Source organism: Zea mays, chromosome 5, assembly GCF_902167145.1.
Source record: "Zea mays cultivar B73 chromosome 5, Zm-B73-REFERENCE-NAM-5.0, whole genome shotgun sequence".
Lineage (NCBI taxonomy): Eukaryota > Viridiplantae > Streptophyta > Magnoliopsida > Poales > Poaceae > Zea > Zea mays.
Window position 1 is genome coordinate 207,293,958 of NC_050100.1, and position 19,231 is coordinate 207,313,188.

Consider the following 19,231-nt stretch of genomic DNA (forward strand, 5'->3'; position numbering starts at 1 on the left):
CTTCCTGATTCATGCGGGAAGCCTTGGTCCACACCGGGCGCACGCGCAACACAGCGCCTGCGGCCCTGGGTCGCCTCGGCCACGAGCACCATCACCGCAACCGTCGGGCCCACCTCGACGAGAGGGTGTGCCGAGGCTACCACCCCAGGCGTGGGGGACGCTATGACAGCGGGGAGGATCGGAGTCCCTCGCCCGAACCACCCAGTCCGCAGGCTTTCAGCCGCGCCATACGACGGGCGCCGTTCCTGACCCGGTTCCGAACCCCGACTACTATCACAAAGTACTCGGGGGAGACAAGACCGAAACTGTGGCTCGCAGACTATCGGCTGGCCTGCCAACTGGGTGGAACAGACGATGACAACCTCATCATCCGCAACCTCCCTCTGTTCCTCTCCGACACCGCTCGTGCCTGGCTAGAGCACCTGCCTCCGGGGCAGATCTCCAACTGGGACGACCTGGTCCGAGCCTTCGCCGGCAATTTCCAGGGCACGTACGTGTGCCCTGGAAACTCCTGGGACCTCCGAAGCTGCCGCCAGCAGCCGGGAGAGTCTCTCCGGGACTACATCCGGCGATTCTCGAAGCAGCGCACCGAGCTGCCCAACATCACTGATTCGGATGTCATCAGCGCGTTCCTCGCCGGCACCACCTGCCGCGACCTGGTGAGCAAGCTAGGTCGAAAGACCCCCACCAGGGCGAGCGAGTTGATGGACATCGCCACCAAGTTCGCCTCTAGCCAGGAGGCGGTTGAGGCTATCTTCCGGAAGGACAAGCAGCCCCAGGGCCACCCACCGGAAGATGCCCCCGAGGCGTCAACTCAGCGCGGCGCCAAGAAGAAAGGCAAGAAGAAGTCGCAAGCGAAACGCGACGCTGCCGACGCGGACCTTGTCGCCGTCGCCGAGTACAAGAACCCTCGAAAACCTCCCAGAGGTGCCAACCTCTTCGACAAGATGCTCAAGGAGCTGTGCCCCTATCATCAGGGGCCCGTTAAGCACACCCTTGAGGAGTGCGCCATGCTTCAGCGCCACTTTCACAAGGCTGGGCCACCCGCGGAGGGTGGCAGGGCTTGCGACGACGATAAGAAGGAAGATCACCAGGCAGGAGAGTTCCTCGAGGTCCGCGACTGCTTCATGATCTACGGTGGGCAAGTGGCGAACGCCCCGGCTCGACACCGCAAGCAAGAGCACCGGGAGGTCTGTTTGGTAAAGGTGGTGGCGCCAGTCTACCTAGATTGGTTCGACAAGCCCATCACCTTCGACCAAGCCGACCACCCCGACCGCGTGCCGAGCCCGGGAAAATACCCGCTCGTTGTCGACCCCTTCATCGGCAACGTCAAGCTCAACCAAGGTCCTCATGGACGGAGGCAGCAGCCTCAACATCATCTACGCCGAGACCCTTGGGCTCCTGCGTGTCGATCTGTCCTCGGTCCGGGCAGGCGCTGCGCCTTTCCACAGGATCATCCCCGGGAAGCGCGTCCAGCCCCTCGGACGACTCGATCTACCTGTCTGCTTTGGGACGCCCTCCAACTTCTGAAGGGAGACCCTCACATTCGAGGTGGTCGGGTTCCGAGGAACCTACCACGCAGTACTGGGGAGGCCATGCTACGCAAAGTTCATGGTCGTCCCCAACTACACCTACCTCAAGCTCAAGATGTCGGGCCCCAACGGGGTCATCACCGTTGGCCCCACGTACCGACACGCGTACGAATGCGACGTGGAGTGCGTGGAGTACGCCGAGGCCCTCGCCGAATCTGAGGCCCTCATCGCCGACCTGGAGAGCCTCTCTAAGGAGGTGCCATACGTGAAGCGCCACACCGGCAACTTCGAGCCAACGGATACAGTTAAATCCGTCCCCCTCGACCCCAGCAGCGATGCCTCCAAGCAGATCCGGATCGGCTCCGAGCTCGATCCCAAATAGGAAGCAGTGCTCGTTGACTTTCTCCGCGCGAACGCCGACGTTTTCGCGTGGAGTCCCTCGGACATGGCCGGCATACCGAGGGATGTCGCCGAGCACTCGCTGGATATCTGAGCTGGAGCCCGACCCGTGAAGCAGCCTCTGCGCCGATTCGACGAAGAAAAGCGCAGAGCCATAGACGAGGAGATCCACAAGCTAATGGCGGCAGGGTTCATCAAAGAGGTATTCCATCCCGAATGGCTTGCCAACCCTGTGCTTGTGAGAAAGAAAGGAGGGAAATGGTGGATGTGTGTAGACTACACTGGTCTAAACAAAGCATGTCCGAAAGTTCCCTACCCTCTGCCTCGCATCGACCAAATCGTGGATTCCACTGCTGGGTGCGAAACCCTGTCTTTCCTCGATGCCTACTCGGGGTATCACCAAATAAGGATGAAAGAGTCCGACCAGCTCGCGACTTCTTTCATCACACCCTTCGGCATGTACTGCTATGTCACCATGCCGTTTGGTTTGAGGAATGTGGGTGCAACGTACCAACGGTGCATGAACCATGTGTTCGGCGAACACATTGGCCGAACGGTCGAGGCCTACGTCGATGACATCGTAGTCAAGACGAGGAAAGCCTCCGACCTCCTTTCCGACCTTGAAGCGACATTCCGATGTCTCAAGGCGAAAGGCGTGAAGCTCAATCCCGAAAAGTGTGTCTTCTGGGTTCCCCGAGGCATGCTCTTGGGGTTCATCGTCTCCGAGCGGGGCATCGAGGCCAACCCGGAGAAGATCGCGGCCATCACCAGCATGGGGCCCATCAAGGACTTGAAAGGCGTACAGAGAGTCACGGGATGTCTCGCGGCTCTGAGCCATTTCATCTCGCGCCTCGGCGAAAGAGGCCTGCCTCTGTACCACCTCTTAAGGAAGGCTAAGTGCTTCACTTGGACCCCTGAGGCCGAGGAAGCCCTCGGGAACCTGAAGGTGCTCCTCACGAACGCGCCCATCTTGGTGCCCCCCGTTGCCGGAGAAGCCCTCTTGATCTACGTCGCCGCGACCACTCAGGTGGTTAGCGCCGCGATTGTGGTTGAGAGACGAGAAGAGGGGCATACATTGCCCGTCCAGAGGCCAGTCTACTTCATCAGCGAAGTACTGTCTGAGACCAAGATCCGCTACCCACAAATTCAGAAGCTGCTGTACGCGGTGATCCTGACGCGGCGGAAGTTGCGACACTACTTCGAGTCTCATCCAGTAACTGTGGTGTCATTCTTCCCCCTGGGGGAGATCATCCAGTGCCGAGAGGCCTCGGGTAGAATTGCAAAGTGGGCGGTGGAAATCATGGGCGAAACGATCTCGTTCGCCCCTCGGAAGGCCATCAAGTCCCAGGTCTTGGCGGACTTCGTGGCTGAATGGGTTGACACCCAGCTCCCAACAGCTCCGATCCAACAGGAACTCTGGACCATGTTCTTCGATGGGTCGCTGATGAAGACAGGAGCAGGCGCAGGCCTGCTCTTCATCTCACCCCTCGGGAAGCACCTACGCTATGTGCTACGCCTCCATTTCCCGGCATCTAACAATGTGGCCGAGTACGAGGCTCTGGTCAACGGGTTGCGCATCGCCATCGAGCTAGGGGTCCGATGCCTCGACGCTCGCGGTGACTCGCAGCTCGTCATCGACCAAGTCACGAAGAACTCCCACTGCCGCGACCCGAAGATGGAAGCCTAATGCGATGAGGTTCGGCGCCTGGAAGACAAGTTCTACGGGATCGAGCTCAACCACATCGCCCGACACTACAACGAGACTGCGGACGAGCTGGCTAAAATAGCCTCGGGGCGAACAACGGTTCCCCCGGACGTCTTCTCCCGAGACCTGCACCAACCCTCCGTCAAGACCGACGACACGCCCGAGCCCGAGAAGGCCTCGGCCCAGCCCGAGGCACCCTCGGCTCGGTCCGAGGCACCCTCGGCTCGGCCCGAGGCACCCTTGGCTCGGACAGAGGCACCCTCGGCTCGGCCTGAGGCACCCTCGGCCCCCGTCTGCGAGGCACTGCGCATCGAGGAGGAGCGGAGCGGGGTCACGCCTAATCGAAACTGGCAGACCCCATACCTGCAATATCTCCACTGAGGAGAGCTACCCCTTGACCAAGCCGAAGCTCGGCGGTTGGCGCGGCGCGCCAAGTCGTTCGTCTTGCTGGGAGATGGGAAGGAGCTCTACCACCGCAGCCCCTCAGGCATCCTCCAGCGATGCATTTCCATCGCCGAAGGCCAGGAGCTCCTACAAGAGATACACTCGGGGGCTTGTGGCCATCACGCAGCACCTCGAGCCCTTGTTGGAAACGCCTTCCGACAAGGTTTCTACTGGCCGACGATGGTGGCCGACGCCACTAGAATTGTCCGCACCTGCGAAGGGTGTCAGTTCTACGCAAAGCAGACCCACCTGCCTTCTCAGGCCCTGCAGACCATACCCATCACCTGGTCGTTTGCTGTGTGGGGTCTGGACCTAGTCGGCCCCTTGCAGAAGGCACCCGGGGGCTACACGCACCTGTTGGTCGCCATCGACAAATTCTCCAAGTGGATCGAGGTCCGACCCCTAAACAGCATCAGGTCCGAACAGGTGGTGGCGTTCTTCACCAACATCATCCATCGCTTTGGGGTCCCGAACTCCATCATCACCGACAACGGCACCCAGTTCACCGATAGAAAGTTCCTGGACTTCTGCGAGGATCACCACATCTGGGTGGACTGGGCCGCCGTGGCTCACCCCATGACGAATGGGCAAGTAGAGCGTGCCAACGGCATGATCCTGCAAGGACTCAAGCCGCGGATCTACAACGACCTCAACAAGTTCGGCAAGCGATGGATGAAGGAACTCCCCTCGGTGGTCTGGAGTCTGAGGACAACGCCGAGCCGAGCCACGAGCTTCACGCCGTTCTTTCTAGTCTATGGGGCCGAGGTCATCTTGCCCACAGACTTAGAATACGGTTCCCCGAGGACGAGGGCCTACGCCGACCAAAGCAATCAAGCTAATCGAGAAGACTCACTGGACCAGCTGGAAGAGGCTCGGGACATGGCCTTACTACACTTGGCACGGTACCAGCAGTCCCTGCGACGCTACCACGCCTGAGCGGTTCGGTCCCGAGACCTCCAGGTGGGCGACCTGGTGCTTCGGCTACGACAAGATGCCCGAGGACGGCACAAGCTCACGCCTCCCTGGGAAGGGCCGTTCGTCGTCGCCAAGCTGAAGCCCGAAACGTACAAGCTGGCCAACAGTCAAGGCGAGGTCTACAGCAACGCTTGGAACATCCAACAGCTACGTCGTTTCTACCCTTAAGATGCTTTCAAGTCATTCATACGCCTCGTTTACACGCAAAGTTTAGTCATCCAGGAAGGGTCAGCCTTGCCTCGGCAAAGCCCGACCCTCCCTCGGGGGCTAAAAGGGGGGAACCCCCTCTGCGTCAAAATTTTCCTCGGAAAAAGATCTTTTCTGCCAGAATGTCTTTTGTGCTTTCCGACTATTTCGAAAGTGGATCCTGAAAACGACGGAGTACACGTAAGCAGCCAAGGCTGACCGAGCCGAGGGATTCCTACGCCTCCGGGATACGGATACCTCACTCATCACCTTCTGCGATAAGTAACTCGCGCTCGGATAGGTGATTCCGCGGACCAAACAAGTCTTCACGCTCAAAAGCTCCTCTGCCGAAACGATTATTCGGGCCTTCTCGACTGCGTCGGTGACAGAACCCTATGGACGAGTAAGAGTGCGCGTAAGCGGCAAGGCCGATCGAGCTGAGGGATTCCTACGCCTCCGGGATACGGATACCTCACTCATCACCTTCCGTGAAAAGTAACTCTCACTCGCACAAACAATTCTGTTACCAACAAATAAGTCCAGATACTCGAAACAAGGGGAAAAGAAACGCAGCTTTACAACACGACGATGGTGTGTTTGGGCCTCGGCGGCCGCAGAAAACATACACACACTACAAGATAATCCGATCCTACAGGCTCGGATCTTGACAGTTGAAGGGAGCAGCAGCACCCTCGGCGTCAACTACACCTTCGGTGAGGTCTGACCTAGCCTCAGACGGCGACACGGTCGGAGGATCTCCACCCCGAAGGACGACATCAGCACCACGCCCGGGCCATCGCCACCAGAGTCTTCTCCAGGAATCCGGCTCGAGCAGACGGCTCGGCCGGCCACCCCGAAGCCTCAGCCAGCTGTCCCCCGAGGACATCAGCTCGGCCCGTGGCCTCGGCAACTCAACTCCAGCGTCGGTCCCGCCAGTGGACGACCCGGCCAGGCTCTGCTCGACCAAGTCTTCTTTTCGAGCCAACTCCGCCTCTGTCCGCGCTGACACCGCTACCTCCGGCTTCGGCTCATTAGAGAGCGGCCGAGGGTTTCCTTTAACTAAGCAAGAGATGCCTCGGGCAGCAAGGCCGACCGAGCCGAGGGACTCCTACGCCTCCGGAATACGGATACCTCACTCGTCACCTTTGCACGAGGCAACTCACACTTGGTGAAGCGGTTCAGATAGCTGACAGGAGAGTCTTAGTGCTCGAATTGAGGAAAAAACACGGCTCCACGCCAAAAAAACGTACATGTTCAGGCCCCGACAGCCACAATGAACAAGACACCGGCACTCAAGATGCCATTACAAGCGGAACCCCGGTTCCACCTCCGCAGGTACGAACAACCCCATAATGACCGCGTCAAAAAAAGGTACGCCACGTCATTCGATTTCGTATCCTTTTCCTTTTCCTCTTTCTCTCTCTTACAACAGGGACCGGGAAAGGGGGATACCCCGAAAAGGATCCTTCTCCGTGAAGGAAACAGGCCCCGAGCCTCCCTACTGATCAGGGGTTCAAAGGCTAGCCCCTCGGAGGGGTTTAACAGCCGCCTCAGAGCGCTTGGGCTCCGCGCCCACTACTGGTCAGAGGTTCGAAGGCCGGCCCCTCGGAAGGGTTCAACGACCGCCTCAGGCCACTCGGGCTCCGCGCCCACTACTGATCAGGGGTTCGTAGGCTGGCCCTCGAAGGGTTCACAGCCGCCTCAGACACAGAGCGAGGGATGACCCTGGGTACGTTCGATACATAACCAAGGCTCGGGCTACGCTCCCGAGGTACCCTAGGACATTTCCGAGACCAGCGGGAACGATCTTGTAACAGAATCCCATCAGAGGGAGGCATCGAGCCCTCGGACCCCGTCGAAAGGGGACCGGGTCCGACATATCACCCGCAGGTACTTTTGGAGCGCGCCTCCGGGCCTCTAGCCGACCCCTAACAAATGGGGCACGGGCGTCCACTCGGATTACCCGTCAGCAGCTCGCTCGAGACACCATGTTCGGCGCCCTCCAAAGGCAACATGGCACTTTCCCCCCTCCTCCTTGCGGAAAGGCGACGCAGGGGCATATGTAAAAAAGTCGAGTCTGTCCTTGACTGTCCTCTCGCCCTGTGCAGAGGCTCGGGGGCTGCTCTCATAAACCAGGCTCCGGCCAAACCGTTTATAGCGTCAACATACCAGCCCGAGAACTTGGGACCTGACCGTGCACCCGGGCTACGGCCAGCTCGCATGAGGGAACAACCAGACCAGCCGAAGCATTGCGCGAGGCATTAAGACCTCGGAGGAGTCAAACCACTCCTCCGAGGCCTCGGGGGCTACACCCGGCGGGTGCGCTCGCGCGCAACCACCGGAACAAAACGCAACCGAGAAAGGCTGGTCCCCTTGCAAAAAAGTGCGACAAAAGCCTCCAAGCGAGTATTAACACTCCCTTTGAGGCTCGGGGGCTACTGTCGGGGACCATAATTAGGGGTACCCTCAAGGCTCCTAAATCTCAGCTGGTAACCCCATCAGCACAAAGCTGCAAAGGCCTGATGGGTGCGATTAAGTCAAGGATCGGTCCATTCGAGGGACGCGATCACGCCTCGCCCGAGCCCAGCCTCGGGCAAGGGCAGCCGACCCCGGAGGATCTACGTCTCGCCCGAGGACCCCCTCCAGCAACGGACACACCTTCGGCTCGCCCGAGGCCCAGTCTTCACCAAGAAGCAACCTTGGCCAAATCGCCACGCCAACCGACCAAATCGTAGGGGCATTTAATGCAAAGGTGGCCTGACACCTTTATCCTGACGCGCGTCCTCCAGTTGACAGAGCCGAAGTGACCGTAGTCACTTCGCCGCTCCACTGACCGGCCTGACAAGGGGATAGCGCCGCCTGCGCCGCTCTGACTGCTGTGCCACTCGACATACTGAGGCTAACAGCAGCCAAGTCCGGCCCTAGGCGCCATGGGAAACTCCGCTTCGCCCAACCCCAGGGCTCGGACTCGGGCTCAGCCCCGGAAGACGACGAACTCCGCTTCGCCCGACCCCAGGGCTCGGACTCGGGCTCAGCCTCAGAAGACGACGAACTCCGCTTCGCCCGACCCCAGGGCTCGGACTCGGGCTCAGCCCCGAAGGACGACGAACTCCGCTTCGCCCGACCCCAGGGCTCGGACTCAGCCCTGGCATCAGCCGACGGTCTCCGCCTCGCCCGACCCAGGGGCTCGGACTCGACCTCGGCCTTGGAAGACAGACTCGACCTCGACCTCGGAGGAGCCTCTACCTCACCCAACCCAGGGCACGGACCGACCACGTCGACAGGAGGCGCCATCATTACCCTGCCCCAAGCTGACTTAGGCTACGGGGAACAAGACCGGCGTCCCATCTGGCTCGCTCCACTATACGAGTAATGATGGTGCCCCGCACGCTCTATGACGACGGCGGCTCTCAGCCCCCTTACGGAAGCAAGAGGACGTCAGCAAGGACTCGACAGCCCCGACAGCTGTCCTTCCGCCAGGCTCCGGCGCTCCTCCGACGGCCACGACATCACACGAACCGGGTGCCAAAACCTCTCCGGCTGCCACGATGGCATGTACTTAGGGCGCTAGCTCTCCTTCGCTAGACACGTTAGCACACTGCTACACCCCCGTTGTACACCTGGATCCTTTTCTTACGCCTATAAAAGGAAGATCCAGGGCCCTCTTACAAGGGTTGGCCGCGCGGGGAAGGACGGGACGGCGCTCGCTCCCTCCCGCGTGGACGCTTGTAACCCCCTACTGCAAGCGCACCCGACCTGGGCGCGGGACAAACACGAAGGCCGCGGGATTCCACCTCTCACGCCCGTCTCCCTCCGGCTTCTTCCCCCCTTCGCGCTCCGTCTCGCGCCGACCCATCTGGGCTGGGGCACGCGGCGATAATTTACTCGTCGGTCCAGGGAGCCCCCGGGTTCGAAACGCCGACACCTGTAGTCATGCGTGTGCACGTAGATGTGCCATAAAGTATTATCGAAAGAGGACGGTGACAATTTTGCATTGCAGTTGTGGCATGATTTTCTACATTACTTACATATGAACAAGTATTATGACAATATTCAACCTATCTAAAGATGAATCCTCTAAAAACAGGCAGAGCAACTGAAGCTATGCACATTCTGTTTCAAGGTTTCCATACGTAGACCATGAGGCAACCATGTAATGTGTATGGAGAGCAGCTGACGACATTTAGAGAAATAATGACAAAATGTGTTGGACATAGCTAGTTATGTGCCCGTGTGTTGCTACGATTTCTCTCTATCTTACACTTTCATGTAATATTGTTTCGTTGTCGGTACCACACGTACGTACATGTATGATCCTAGTATTAGATACAAAAGGCCTACATCATTGGCCTCTTAGAAGGCCACGGCCGAGTACCTAAACAAGATATGTACACATGTCCCGCCGGTCAAACAGAGAAGGCCTCAGACTATCTTTTTAGCAATCTTCCATAAATTCTACTACATCTGTTCTCGTCTGCTAGTTTATTTTTTAACTAATCCACGGCAATTAAAAAAAAGAACGGAGGGAGTACCCATGTATATCCGACTATTGCAAGTACGCGTGCAGCGACATTGCAATAACACTTGTACGACGACGCAGCTAGCAGCAGGCATGCATGTCAGTTTGGCCATTTAGGGAACATCCCTATGCATGAAATGGATGCGTGCATGCAATTGTCTGCCTCAATCATCAATAGAGAAGAGAAGAGGAGTGGGGGGATTGGAGGGCGAGCAGCACTGCAGCAGACGCGATCGGAAGAAAAGGCGTGCGGCGTGGAGGAAGGAATTGAAGTCAAATCTTTTCAGCGTACGTAGGAAGAGGAGAGGAGGACCCGGCCAGCCACGACCACGAGTCGAAAGAGGTTGGGACGTCGTCGGCCCTGCATGCAGATGCAGCCCGCCATGGCGCCATGCATGGTCGATGGATCAATAGGGTCATGGATGGATGGACGCGCCTGCATGCTCTGCTGATAGAACGACCGACCGACTGAAGTGACCTCTCTTGGAAAGCCCTTGATGCAACCACCACCGTTTACCCTCTTCACTAGCTGCCTACTTTTGTTTCCTACTACTAGCTTTTACCTGGCCCGGGGGGCCCCCACGGATCGATATCCGAGCCCCCCCAGCTCGGCTCCTCCCTCTCGTTTTTTTTACCATTTCGAAACTACTGTGTGTAAGACACTGTACGTACATACGACGTATACTACCAGCAGTAAACCACTGGAGTCTGGAGAGAGCTAGCACTCCAGTGAGTCTCTTACCGATCCCGGCCGCGCGCGGATCAGCCTGCACCTCTCTTGTATTTGCAATGGCTCCGTATCAGGTGCACAAACGACGGCCCGTGCACAAATGCACAAAGCGCATCAAGTCCACACATCCGGCAACCAACGGCAGCTGGTCTTTTTTCAAAGAACCCCCCGCGCAACCATCCCGTGCTCGCCTTCCTTTTTGCAAAAACAGACCCGTGCGCCATCGAGGCTTCTCTTGTACGCCAGCGACTCCTCGCCTACCGCCACCGTCACAGTCGTCGCGCGCCCCTGCTCGGCCCCATCGCGTGCCCCTGTTCAGCCCCATCGTGTGCCGCCACCGCCGCAGTCGTCGCGCGCCGTCGCTCGGCCTCATCGCGTACCGCCGCCGCCGTGGCAAAATCGTGTCCGTAGGGGCATGGAGGAGCCACCGCCACTCTGCCCTAGTGGCAGCTTGATGGCACTCCTCACTGCCATGGACGAGCGAGGGATACCTGGCTCTAGTGGTCTTCAAGACGATGCTCACGTTGAATTCGATGGTCTTAAAGCCGACGCTCACGTACAACCTGCCCATGATCCTGTTGAAGCGGATGCTCCTATCCATAATTCTGTTCAAGCGGAAGCTCCTGTACATGATCATGTTCTAGCAGCAGAACGTGTTGATCCTTCATATGGATTTAGTACACCCAAAAAGGATCAATTCCATTGTACATCGGTGAGGAATTTGTTTTTTTCGTGATCAGTCATTTATTTTTCATGATCAATTTTGTGTACTTTTTGTTTATTATGAGCTGCGTATTTAGACATGATAAGTCATTTATTTTTTTCATGGCAGTCGTCGTCATCGTTTGTACCTGATTGCGAGCATAGTTTGAAACCAGTGATCGGAATGTCATTTGATAGTCTTGATGAATTAGAAGGATTCTACAAGACATATGCACATGAATGTGGGTTTTCGGTTCGTATAGGAGCTCAAGGCAAGAAAAATGATGTGGTTGAGCATAAGAGGTTTGTGTGTTCTAGGGAAGGATTCACAAGGAGATGTGCTGAAGCAAAAAACCAAAAGAAGCACTTTGAAACAAGATGTGGATGCAATGCACGTGTATATGTGAGGTTGGGTCAGGACAAGAGGTATTATATCGCTTCATTTGTAGAGGAGCATAACCATGGTCTAGTCTCACCAGATAAAATTCCTTTTCTCCGATCAAACCGAACAATCTGTCAAAGAGCCAAGACTACTTTATTCACGTGCCATAAAGCAAGTATTGGTACATCACAAGCATATAGACTTTTACAAGTAAGCGATGGTTTCGATAATATTGGATGTATGAAGCGGGATCTTCAGAACTACTATCAGGGACTTAGGGAGAAAATAAAGAATGCAGATGCTCAGTTATTTGTGGCACAGATGGAGAGGAAGAAAGAGGCAAATTCGGCCTTCTTCTATGATTTTGCTGTGGATGAGCATGGAAAGTTAGTGTATATATTCTGGGCTGATGCTACATGTAGAAAGAATTATACTCACTTTGGTGATTTAGTATCGGTTGATGCAACATATAGCACAAACCAATACAATATGAAATTTGCACCTTTTACCGGTGTGAACCATCATATGCAAAGTGTTTTTTTCGGAGCTGCTTTCCTAGCAAATGAGAAGATTGAGTCCTATGAGTGGTTGTTTCGGACTTTCCTGGTGGCAATGGGGGGGAAAGCCCCAAGACTTATCATAACAGATGAAGATGCTAGTATAAAATCAGCAATTAGAACCACTCTCCCAGATACAATTCATAGGCTCTGCATGTGGCACATTATGGAGAAGGTTTCTGAGAAGGTGGGTCATCCAACAAGTCATGACAAGGAGTTTTGGGATGCTTTGAACACTTGTGTATGGGGCTCAGAAACTCCAGAAGAATTTGAGATGCGCTGGAATGCTCTCATGGATGCTTATGGTCTTGAGAGCAATGAATGGTTAGCTAATAGATATAAAATTCGTGAGTCATGGATTCCAGCGTTCTTTATGGATACACCTCTTGCAGGAGTCCTTAGAACTACTTCAAGATCTGAAAGCGCAAATTCATTCTTCAATCGCTTTATACACCGCAAATTATGTTTTGTTGAGTTTTGGCTTAGATTTGATACGGCCTTGGAATGCCAACGACATGAGGAGTTGAAGGCTGATCATATTAGTATACATAGCACACCTGTCTTGCGTACCCCATGGGTGGTAGAGAAACAAGCAAGCATATTGTACACACATAAAGTGTTCAAAATATTTCAGGAAGAGGTGATTGCTGCTAGAGACCATTGCTCTGTTCTAGGAACTACACAACAAGATGCTGTTAAGTTTGTTGTAGTTAGTGATGGGTCTATGAGGGATAGAGTGGTTCAGTGGTGCACATCAAATATTTTTGGACGTTGTTCGTGCAAACTGTTTGAAAAGATAGGAATTCCATGTTGCCATATCATTTTGGCAATGCGAGGTGAAAAGCTATATGAGCTACCTTCATCTTATATTTTGAAGAGATGGGAAACACGATGCAAAAGGTAAAAGTAATAATTTTCACATCCTATTTTACACCCTCTTACTCGATCTTTTTTTACATGTTACTTTAGAGAGTGTGTGTATGATGATGATGGCAACCTATTGGAAGAGAAGCCCGAAGACGCTAATGAAGCGGAAAAAAGGAAAAAGATAACAGTGGTAAGAAACAAGATAGAAGAGGCGATTCAAAGAGCAAAAAGTTCAAATGAAGCCATGGATTTCTTAGTATCAAGTGTGCTGAACATAGGTGAATCTTTGGGACACATTGTATCTAGCATGGTGCAGCCTACACAAGAAGAATATGAGAATTTTATTGGTTGCAAAATTCCAGCAGACATACAAATACACCCTCCAAATGATGTTCGATCAAAGGGTAGGAGTAAAAGAATCAAGAGGGCTAAAGAACTACCGAAGTCTCGCAAAGGAAAGAATGCGAGGAAAGACATGGAGGCACCTCTTTAGATTAATTTGATGTGGTTTGCTACCAAAGTCTGAATTTTGCTTCTGAATGTATCCTGAATGTTGCCTCTGTATTTTGCTACAAAGTCTGAATTTTGCTTCTGAATGTTCAGTAAGCTGTATGTTCTGTTTCTGTATAAAAAAGAGGCTAGAAGAATAACCACTGGGATAGCAAGTAAAGTCAGTAATTTTGGGAAGATGAATCTGGGCAATACACAAATTTCATGCCTTGCTAGAGGAATAACCACTGAGAGTCTGAGAGTTACAATTGTCAGATGAATCTGAGCAATACACAAATTTCATGCCTTGCTCAAAAGCTTTTTTTATAAGCATGAACACAATTCATGAACTTGTATTTACAAGCACCACCAGAATCCATGAACCTTTATTTACAAGCATCACTGGCATCCATGAACCAACACACAAAACACAGCATATGTGGACAAGCCCAGAAATCCTTGAGGGAACGCAGTGGAGTCGCAGAGGATGGCCGTCGCAGTTGAGGAGCGTTGTCAGTTGGAGAGCCGTCGCAGGCCTAAACACCATAGTAATCCTAGCCAACTGTCACGGCGACGGTGCGCGGCGGTCGGCGTGGGCGGAGCTTGGCGGCGTGAGCAGCAGTCAGCTGGGCGGAGGTCGGCGTGGGCGCCAGTCGGCTGGGTCGTCCGCGTGGGCGGCGGTCGGAGGAGCGATGGTCGTCGGAGGGGCGGCGGTCGGCGGGGGCGCCGGTCGGCGGTCGGCCGTGGCGGAGCGGCGGTGGCCCCAGCTTTTGGGATGGCTCGACCGCTCGATGCGTACAAGAGAAGCCTCGATGGCGCGCGGGTCTGTTTTTGAAAAAAGGAAGGCGAGCACGTACGGGATGGTTGCGCGGGGGTTCTTTGAAAAAAGACCAGCTGCCGTTGGTTGCCGGATGTGTGGACTTGATGCGCTTTGTGCATTTGTGCACGGGCCGTCGTTTGTGCACCTGATACGGAGCCATTTGCAATACATACAAACTAACGTTAACGACGCGTGCCCGGCCAAAGATGAAAGACTGAAAGATGGTGAGTCGTCGTCCATGAGACATGAGAGCATCAGAGCATGCAATGCTTCGTACGCACTGACGATGTTGCATGCACGAAGCACAAGCTTCGGTGTGGCCGGCAACCCGTACTACTGCAACTGCAAGGCAAGCAGCACAAGGCAACGCAGCGTATAGCGCGCGCGCGCGGGCGCAGAGTGTGCAGAGCTAGCGAGCTTGCGTGGTTGATCGCGTCGCGACCGACCCGACGCCCATGCGGCCATGCCCATGCAATGGAAGACACCGAAACGAACGGGGGGGAGAAGAATCCAGGCAGCGTCGCGTGATTTCCGCGGGATCCATGCATGCCCGCGCGCCAAACCCACCCACCCCACCCGTGCATGCGAACTCGCGCAAGTGCAATGCAAGAGGGCCCCCCGCTCTCTCGGCCTGCATCGGTCGCGGGTGTGTGTGTGTGGACTGCACAGCGGAAGCGCAGGGGACGCTTGGCTTTCTCTCTCTCTGCTCTGGTCTGGTCAGCTCGCACGTACGTACGTACAACGCCATATAGTAGTAGTACGTGTGTGTCCGTGACGGACGGGACGGGTCCCCCGTCCCCGGCCGCGCCCCCACTTGCACCGCCCCCGTTGCCTTGCTCCGCCTGCGTTCGAATTCGCACTGACTTTGAAGCATTGCATCAAAAGGCAGAAGCTACTACCACCGCTAGCGTTTTTTTTAAACTTTTGCGTCCGCAGACGCAGCACGTGGTCTTATCAGTCTGTCTGTCAGCCATTCCCTCGCGCGCGCGACCGATGCAGCACACCAGTCGTCGGACTGCCCTTGACTCGACTGCCCCCCATGCATGCGTGCCTGCCTGCCTCTTTGCATTGCATCTATCTATACCATGCACTGTTACGGCAACAAATTTGTTTTAGATAGTTTGGCAAGATTAAACTAACGGGTAGAGTACTACTCTGTTTGTTTTTTTATATATAAGCATATCAGCACATGAACAATATTCCAGAAAGCAAGTTGAGGTGGTTACGGCAGCTGGCGGTTCTTTTTTTTCGGCCTGTTGATGAGAAAGCAGAAGCAGAAGCCCAACTGCTCCTCTTCAAGCAGTCAAGCTGGGAGGAAGAATCTGTGGGCGACGGGCGGGCGGGCGGTTGGCTCAGACTGCACGCAGGCCGAGGAGGAGAAAGGCTTTGAGCGCAGCACAGAGAGAAGAAGAGGAGGAAATGAATGATGAGGCACTCCATTACGCTATGATTGGGGGGCGCCCCAAGGAGAAGCAACAAGCGATCGAGTAGGCGCAGCAGCAACTGCTGGCTGCCTGGCTGCTACTGCTAGCTAGCCTGCCTGCTACCTAGGGGCAGCAGCAGGGCGCAGTGTGGCCGGAGAGAGAGAGAGAGAGAGGGAGAGAGAGGACGGAGGAGGACTCAGGTCTCATCACGTCAAGCGAACGCGACGCGGGCAGAGTGCCGGGCCGTGCATGGGAACGAAGGATGGGAGCGGGGGCAGCGGGCGCTGTGGCCTCGATCGCGGCAATTGAAGGCGGCAGCAGGGCGCGCAGGCGCAGCGTTGCCGCCCAATGCGGATACGACCGATCCCTCCTCCGTCCTACGCCCTGACGGCGACCAGACGTGGCTGCATGCTGCATCCACCCGCCCGGCATTCAAGGCGCCAACCCCTGTCCTTCTTTTCTGCTCTCATGCATCTGCCACAGCCCATAGGACACTGGACACCCCTCTCCCTCTTCCCCTCTCTCTAGCACTTGAACTTTTGCAGTAGAGTAGAAAATCTTCTTCTGCCTTTTCCATCCACGGCTAATAGTAATACATACTCCCTCCTTACACAAATGTTTATCGCTATGATATTAATAGTATTAATGTCGGTCAATCTTTCTTAAAATTGACTAGATTTATAAAATATATTAGCAATATTTCTATATTCGAATAATTTTACTATAAAAATACATTCAAATATCTATATAATGATATAAATTATGTACAATAAATATTAATATTTTTATATAAATATAATCAAACTTAAAAAATATTTGACTCCTCGAAAATCGAGAAAGACTAATATTTATGGACGGAGGGAGTACAATAAAATGTCGCCTATAGCTAGTAGTGGTAATGACTTTTGCGCAGTACATATAAAACTATATACCAGCCTAATGTGTAAGCTTTATTTGGAAACCAGATGAACAAACCGTACCACATGCTACTGCTACTCGCAGTTCTGGACAACGCAATGCTTCCACATAAGAAACAGAAGCTAACAAAACACATAAGCAACGAGTGACGTGAGATTGAGCAACCGACTAACCATCATCCAACTCTGTTTGGAAACTGATCGTCGCCCATTTCCGGCGCTGCACGGACGCACGCCCGTGCTCGCATGCAGCCATCCATGCACGAGAGAGGAACAAGGAGGCCAACAGGCAGCCGTGCATGGACCATGGATGCGACGTGACCTTCGCGTCGTGCTCGCCTCTCCTCCTTTTTTTTCTCGCACGCCACCGTGACACGACGCGTTGCTCCGTCCCTTGCTTCTGCAAGTATTATTCTTTTCTTTCTTTTGCCTTTTGGTTTTTGAGGCATTCTTTTCTCTGGTGCCATCGGGACTAGTCGCGAAGTCACAGACACACACACACTCACTGACTCACAAGGCCACAGGAACCACAGGCCTCGCCCGGGTTATCAGTGGGCCGTTACGGGTATGTTTGGTTGCTTGGCCTTGGGCACAACTAGGCCCATTTGAACCAACGTCTCAATGTTTGGTTTTGTGGCCCAGCGCACGAGCCTATCTCAAACGAGCGCACAGCTCCCAATTCGAACGCTGAAAATTTGCTTCGCAAGTGAGCCTGGCCACTCGCAGCCGCCGCGGCTCTAGGGTTTTCTCCTCTCGCCACTCTCCTCTCGCTCTCGTCTTCAGACTCCTCGCAGCCGCCGCCGCGGCTCTAGGGTTCTCTCCTCTCGCCACTCTCCTCTCGGGTTCTCTCGCCACTCGCAGCCACCGCCGCGGCTCTCGCCTCTCTCTAGGGTTCACTCGCTCTCGCCTCTCGGGTTCACTCGCTCTCGCCTCTCAGGTTCACTCGCAGTCGCCGTGCTCACGGGCTCGCCGCCGTCATCTCTCTCCACCCGTGGTGACAACACCGCGCCCGCGGACGAGCTCGATCTGTCGATCTACTTTCATCTGCTTCGCAAGGTTAGCCCCTTTCTTGGCTGCTCATCTACTTCGCAAGGTTAGCCCCTTTCTTGGCTTCTCATTTGATTTCATCTGCTTCGCAAGGATCGCTCTCCGACGACCTCGATCGGTTTTCAGCTGCGAGCGAACCCTAGCCGTGTGGTCTCCCTCTTCTCAGGTTAGATCGATCTCCTACGACCTCGATCGGTTCTCAGCTGCGAGTGAACCCTAGCTGTGTCGTCTCCCTCTTCTCAGGTTAGTACCCTTCTAGATCTTCTCTTCTCGTTTGTCCTCCTAGTTTCCTCCATTACTGATCTGTGATCTTCTCGTTTGTCGTAAAGTTCTTGTCTTTGTTTATATATCTGATTAGTATACTTGCCTTGCTGATCTGTTGTCTAGTACCAAACTCTTGTCTTTGTTTATATATTTGATTAGTATATCTGATTAGTATTCCTCGTTAAATTCTTGTCTAGATCTGTTTACAGAATAAATAGAATGTGATGTTTTACTGGCAATAGAATGTGATCTTTTACTGGCAACAGAATCTGATTAAATAGAATGTGATGTTTTACAGAATAAATAGAATCTGATTACAGAATAAGTTCTTGTCATTGTTTCTAAAGCAATAGAATGTGATCTTTTACTGGCAAAGTGCAAGGCTGCTTGTGATGTTTTACTGGCAAGTAATCACTGACAATAGTCTGGAATTATGGATGATATTGCTTGTCCATTGGATAATGGTTAGAGAAATTGTTTAAGTAGCATGTTGTTCAATTATAACTGAACTTTTCAATTATAACTGAACTTAACTGAACTTAACTGAACTTTTCAGTGATGTGTTTATTTATTGACTTAACTGAATTTAACTGAACTTTTCAGTGATGTGTTTATTTATTGACTTAACTAAATTTAACATGTTTGTCATGCTTGTCTTGTTTAATTTAATAGATTATGCAACTAGCATAATATGTATATTATATTAAGTAGCTAGTTGTTCCTCTTTTCTTCTCCCCTCTTACCTTCATCTATTCCTGTTTTCCTCTTCTCCCCCTCTGTAGCCTCCTGTCTTGTTTAATTTAATGGATTAATGCATTATATTATGGGAGGTTGACTTACTGTTTGTTTTCCTTGCTCTTGGTTTTATTTTTGGGTCAGGCAACCAAACATACTCTCTATCCTTTAAGCAAATGTTCTCCCATGTATGGTCATATGATGTGTTTATTCATACAAAACTGAGGCAATCTATTGTATTACTCTCATGAGTTGATCAAGTGATTTTAATTGATAATAATTTCTGAGGCAAACACTTTTCATGAGAAATTGGTGTTACTGTTTCAGTTTTTGTTTCAGGTCTCATGGTATTTAATTCTGTTTATGCAATTTATGTTCTTTCTTCTCTTCTCAAGTTGTTTCTGAAATCACCGTTTCAGTTAATTGATCTCCTTTAGCTGGGTCTCCAGTTGACTGTGCATGTCATTATTAGTGGAGAGCTGAAGGTTCAGATCAGCAATGTTGTTTTGATGGTGTTTGTTTTCTTCTCTTAATTTC